Source organism: Talpa europaea (assembly GCF_964194135.1).
Source record: "Talpa europaea genome assembly, chromosome: 4".
NCBI classification, from domain to species: Eukaryota; Metazoa; Chordata; class Mammalia; order Eulipotyphla; family Talpidae; genus Talpa; species Talpa europaea.
In genome coordinates this window covers 50,494,845-50,500,559 of record NC_140070.1, presented here as the reverse complement: position 1 = coordinate 50,500,559, position 5,715 = coordinate 50,494,845, and positions in this window count along the sequence as shown.

Sequence of the window (5,715 nt, the reverse complement as noted above, 5' to 3'; positions counted from 1 at the left end):
TCACTAATGTGATCTTTTGTTGGCCAGAAATATCATTACAAGGAGCCTGACTATAGAGAGAGCAAATCCTGACATAAAAGCATATATGCAAAGGGACGGAACTGCTGTAAAAGTGCTAAATTTACTTCAACATTTGTTGATGGAAGCCAAAAGAAAATATCCAAAATTCATAAAATGAAGAAAAGTGATCTATCTATTTAGAAATGTGGAGGCAAATGTCAGAGGAATAGTTAAAAGGTGAAGTTCACAGTTGTTTCTGTGAACTTGGTGTATAGAGATGGGACAAAAGACTTCTACTTTAAGTATAAGCCTTGTAGTATTTTGTCATTTATAACATCTGCAAGCACTGTTTTGAAATAAAAAGTATAAAAATATGAAACAATATAATAAAGGCACCCCTGCCTGCCATATGCCTGGTGAACCCAGCAAGTCTTCACTCTATCTGAGCTCTCTGGAGTTCGTTCTGCTGCTTCTCGGCTTCTCTTTCGGCTTCGGCTTCTACTGCTGCTGCTGGCATCCCCGTGACGCCGCCCTTAAAAGCACAGTCTTAGCTCAGCTGAATCCCATCTACCTATGCCCACACCCTACTCCAGGTGCCCGCCATCAGGCATGCATTCAGGACAAGGATCCATCATCTATCCTGATGGCGGAAGGGCAGAAAAGCCTGATATTTTCTTTACTCTACAGCGGGATTGCCAAGGGCAGTTCAGGGATTGTGGGGAGAGAGGCAAGGACAGCCCCTTGGGAGGAGGTGGTTTGAAATGACCCAGCCAGCTCTCAGCCTGCTTCCCACTCTTAGTTAAGGAGGGCAGTGGGGGAAGGAGGCCAAGAGGCTTAGAGGTTTCTCCTTCCTGGGCCTCAGCACTTTGATCCCTCTGGCGCTGGAAGAGTGAGGGTTTGTCACCTGCTCTGCTGGTCTGCTTTCTAGGAGCAAATGTGCACAAGGGCACAATTTACATAAAAACGAAAGCACCACCCAGCACAACCTGGTAGGTGAAGGAACTCCCAGGCCTTCTTCCTCCTGCAGACTCCAGGTGGAGATTAACCCAATGACTCAGGGTCTGAGAGGGTCTGGGTCTGGGGGGTGGGGGAGCCTTCCTCTGTCAGCAGGTGGAACAGATTTACCTGGCCCCTATAGCCTCACAGCTGGGAAATATTTCATCTGCTTCACATCCATGGTTTTTATGGGCAACTTGCCAGGTCAAGGTCAGTACTACCTGTGCTCCTGGCCGGTATCCCAGCAGCAGTCCAAACACAGAGATGTGCTCCTAGGGGCTGCCTTAAGGCTAGAGTGGACACAAGGGCGGCTGTGGTCAAGGCTCTAACTACTACCTGTTCCTCAGGCCTGGCTTTCCCCAGTCCTAGGGGGCCAGCATTCTCACAATGCTGAGGCATTGTTAGGACCACAAAACGTTCTCTGGCCCAGCATCTGTAGTCACCCTCTACTGTCTCTTTACACCCAGCCCTCATGGGAATTTGGTATTTGTTTGTTAGTTTTCTAACTCCCTGTAGGGCCAGGAACAGGGCACTGAGCAGGTTTTCTGTTCCAGCAGACCAGGTAAAGGAGGAGTCAGAGTCCTCAGTGGTTTTTGCAGGTCTTTTATTCAAATTTATCAGGCTCATGGAAGGCAGGGGTGCTGGGGGCCGGGAGGCTGGCAGGCCTCCCAGCCCCCAGCAAGTCTTCACTCTATGTGGCTTCTCCAGCCTTCTCTCGTGTTCTCTCGGCTTCTGTTCATTCTTGGCTTCTGTTGGCATTCCCGTGATGCCGCCCTTAAAAGCCCCCATCTTAGCCCAGGTGAATCCTATCTACATATGCCCATAACCTATTCCAGGTGCCCGCCACTAGGCATACATTCAGAACCGCAAGGATCCATCATCTATCCTGATGGCAGGAGGTCAGAAAAGTCTGACATGTTTTCCTTACCCTACATTCCCACACTTTTTTGTGTATATAATGTCCTATACCAAGGATTCTCACTTCTTCATGGGTATCAGAATCACCTGGGGAGTTGATAAGGCACAGAGACACCCAGCATCCTTAAACATGAAGAGCCCAGCCTCTGTTTTTACCAAGTTCACCAGCTGACTGTGCTAGGACCAACATCAGAGAACCATTGCACTAAACTCTTCAACACTATATAATTTAATCCTCAATTTAATCCTTCAATTAGAAAACAAGATGTCATAGGCCAGTGAGAAGAATATTTGAGTTTATGCCTACAATCTTTATACTAGCTGTATGGGATATGGGAGTATCCTGATCTCCTGGCCAGACTCCTGGGAGCAGAATAGAAGGAGCACAAATTACATAAAAGCTGAAGCAAGGCCAGGCTGCCCTGGTAGCTGAAGGAACTCCCTTTTTCCAGTATCTCCATGTGAAGCCATATATGTTGGAGCATTTTGTTTCTTTAACAAGCACATCCAGTTGGGACACACATGAAAGGCAGCCACAGTGTGCAGGGGCATTGCCCAATAGGAAGGAAAGGAGTGAGCCCTGCAAAGAAGCTGAGTGATCATCCAACAGATGGCATTTGCCTGCTGAGGAAATACATTCTCGCATCTCAAAGAAGGAGAGAGCAAGGTGGAGTTGGGCAGGCCTGGGCCAGAAAGCTGCCTGACCTCAGGCACCAGCCAACAAGCCAGTTGAGAGTCAACTGAGGAGTCACCCAAAGGACACAGATGCCAACAGTCAGACCCTACTGAGGACTTCAGGAAAATACTGGGGAACATTTGCTGTTCTTGTTCTTACTTGATAGATTACTCTCAGAACCAGGCTTCTTGTAACACCCCATCTGCACTCTTAGGGTGGTGTCCAGAAGGAAAGATTCTTGCAACCTAGAAAGATCACTGATGAACTTTCCCAATCATAAGAGGCACCCAAGGGACTCCACAAAGAATTACATAGATAAATTCATATTCACCCAGGCAACTTAGAAGTAACTTGTCAGCATGAGTAGACAGAGTGAAGGGGTCTTAGGATAGAACTTTTGAAATTGGGGTCTTGCTGCCTCTTCACCTTCAATGAATGTGAAGGGGACAAATACCCCTGAGCTGTTGAGTGGCAAGTGCTTTCGCTTTCCATTGGCCCTCACTTTTCCTCCCAATTACCACTGCCCCCATCTTCTACACCTTCAGGTCTGAGACTGAAGTGCATGCTGAGGCTGTGCTTTGTTGAGGAGCTATGCCTGACAACTGTACACTTGCCAGGAGCTTGATCCATGATTCTGTGCCACATCCACTCCTGTAGAATAAACACATGCAATGTGCCAGGGACTTGGGTAAGAGTTTTGTGGGTTTTTGCTCCTTTAACTCTTAAAACAAGCCTGAAATTCAAAGCATGAATCTGATTCTGAAAGAAGGTGAGTGTCCACGGTAGCAAAACCTATATTTTAAAGTTGGTGTGACCAGTGCTTGCTTCGGCAGCACATATACCATAACTGGAACAATACAGAGAAGATTAGCATGGCCCCTGTGCAAGGATGACATGCAAATTTGTGAAGTGTTCCATATTTTTACAACAAATGCCAACCAAGAATACTCTATCCCACAAAGTTTCCTTCCTCTGTGAAGAAAGGTAAGGACCTTCCCAAACAAACAGAAACTCCAGAATTTCATTACAACTAAACCCCCAATCCAAAAAGTACTACAAGGAGCCCTAGAGCCAGACTAACAGAGGGATGAAAATGAAACAAGACCAAAAATGAAAAAAATTACTAAAACAATAAATAAATAAAACCAGAGAAAATCAAACAAAATGGCAAATACAGATGCTAACATATCAATATTAATTCTAAATGTAAACAGACTAAACTCTTCAATAAAAAGACACAGAGTCGCAGGCTGGATTAAGAAAGAAAACCCAATTCGAGGCTGAGAGAGATCAACATCGTGGCGGGGAAACACTGAGAGTAAATCCTCCCATTAAAAAAAAGTCAATAGAGAGGAAAAGTGTCAGGTCCCTGCGAGAACTGGGATACAGAAGATTAATGAACAGCTCTGGCAAACTGCTTGAAGATGAAAGTTATCATAAAAGAGGACAGATGAGAAGGGAGGAAAGCTCAGAACCCTGCTACCCTCCCCCACCCAAAAAGTTGGCACTTTCCAATCAACAGAGAGAAGGAAAAAAAAAAAAAACAACCAATAAGAACTAACTACACATCAAGCAGGACTTTAAGTGGAAAGGAACTATTTCAGGCACCACACCCTATGAACTGGAACTGTGGAGAACCATGCAGGAATCCTCACGGAGGTGAGCCAATGGCTCCGGTCACCATTAGAGGAAAACAAGGGCTCTGTGGAGACCTACAAATAGCCCAAGGCTAGCCTGTAAGATTGTGCGGAAAAGCAGCTTGCTCAAAAAGCATGAAAAGCACACGGGATCCTGGATGGCAGCTGCCCAGGTCCCTGCACCTGCAACCAAGGATTGTAGAGAGCCCTCATTGAGGTGAATGTCCCTCAATGAGTAATCAGAAGCAAGGGGCCAGGACAGGGTCCAAAAGTCACCATTTCTGTGGACTCTGAACAGGGCTGCATCTTGTGTCCTGGATCTGAGGGCTACGGAGCTGAGACCCGGGGCACGAAATTCAGGGCATGGGATCCCCACAATGGTGGGGCACAGGGCAGACACAGCACCCCCATGCCATTGAGGCGCTCCACACCACTCCCACTCTGTTCCCCTGGACCCACAGGGATAAAACAGTTCTGGAAGGACACTAGGAAAGATATCTGGCACCACCTAGCAAACAGAAAAAAATCACCAACATCCTGATAGTTGGAAACCAGGATCCCGAAAACACCCTCAGGCCCTGAGAGAAGGAGGGCCATGCAAACAGGGGTAAGGAGGGAAAGAAGCATGGAGCAAGACCTCATCCTGGAACTGGGAACCAGGTGCAGGGTCGAGGGCATGGGACATGCCATAGCAGCGGGCACTTCACAGGGTGACAGCCAGTGTTTTGGATCTGATAGCCATGGAACTGAGACCTAGAGTGCAGAATTCAGGGCACAGGATCCATATAGTTCCGGGCACAGCACCAGATGAACTCAGGGCAATCATAGCACCAGCTTGAATAAGAGCCCCTGTGTTGAGGTGCTCCCCTCCACACCCCTCCATTTCTCAGAGAACCACTGGGAAAAAACAGGTCAGCTAGTACGGGTCTCTGGTGCCACCTCGTCACCAGAAAAAAATCACCAACTAGCTGATTTCTTTTTGGAACTGAGTAAATACAGATGGAGGGAACTCTCAGGGACTGTGCCCAGCAACACAGAATCAACATTCTGGTGGAGTTTTGGCCACCAGTGCTGGTCTCAGTCTGGTAAACAGTTTCCAACACCCCTAAAGGAGCACTCCAAAGAGATGCCCGCCAACACCAGTGGCACATAACTAATTAGAAAGCAAACAATGGGGAGAAGAAAAAAAAGTAACTAAGCAAGCCCACAGGAGGACACACCACAGAAAGAAATAGTCACCAGAGCTCAACAATGACATGGAAGAACTTCTCGCCCTATCAGATAGAGAATTAATGATCATCATGATTAAAAAGCAGAAAGAAAATGAAAAGGAAAAAAATGATTTGAGACAAATAATCACTGAACTGAAGAATAATATTGAGACATTAAGAAAGGAAAGAAAAGAAATGCAGGAGATTAAAAGACTACTAGAGGAGAAAAATAACTCTGGGAAAAGCAGTGAAAACAGAATTGATGAAATGGAAGAAC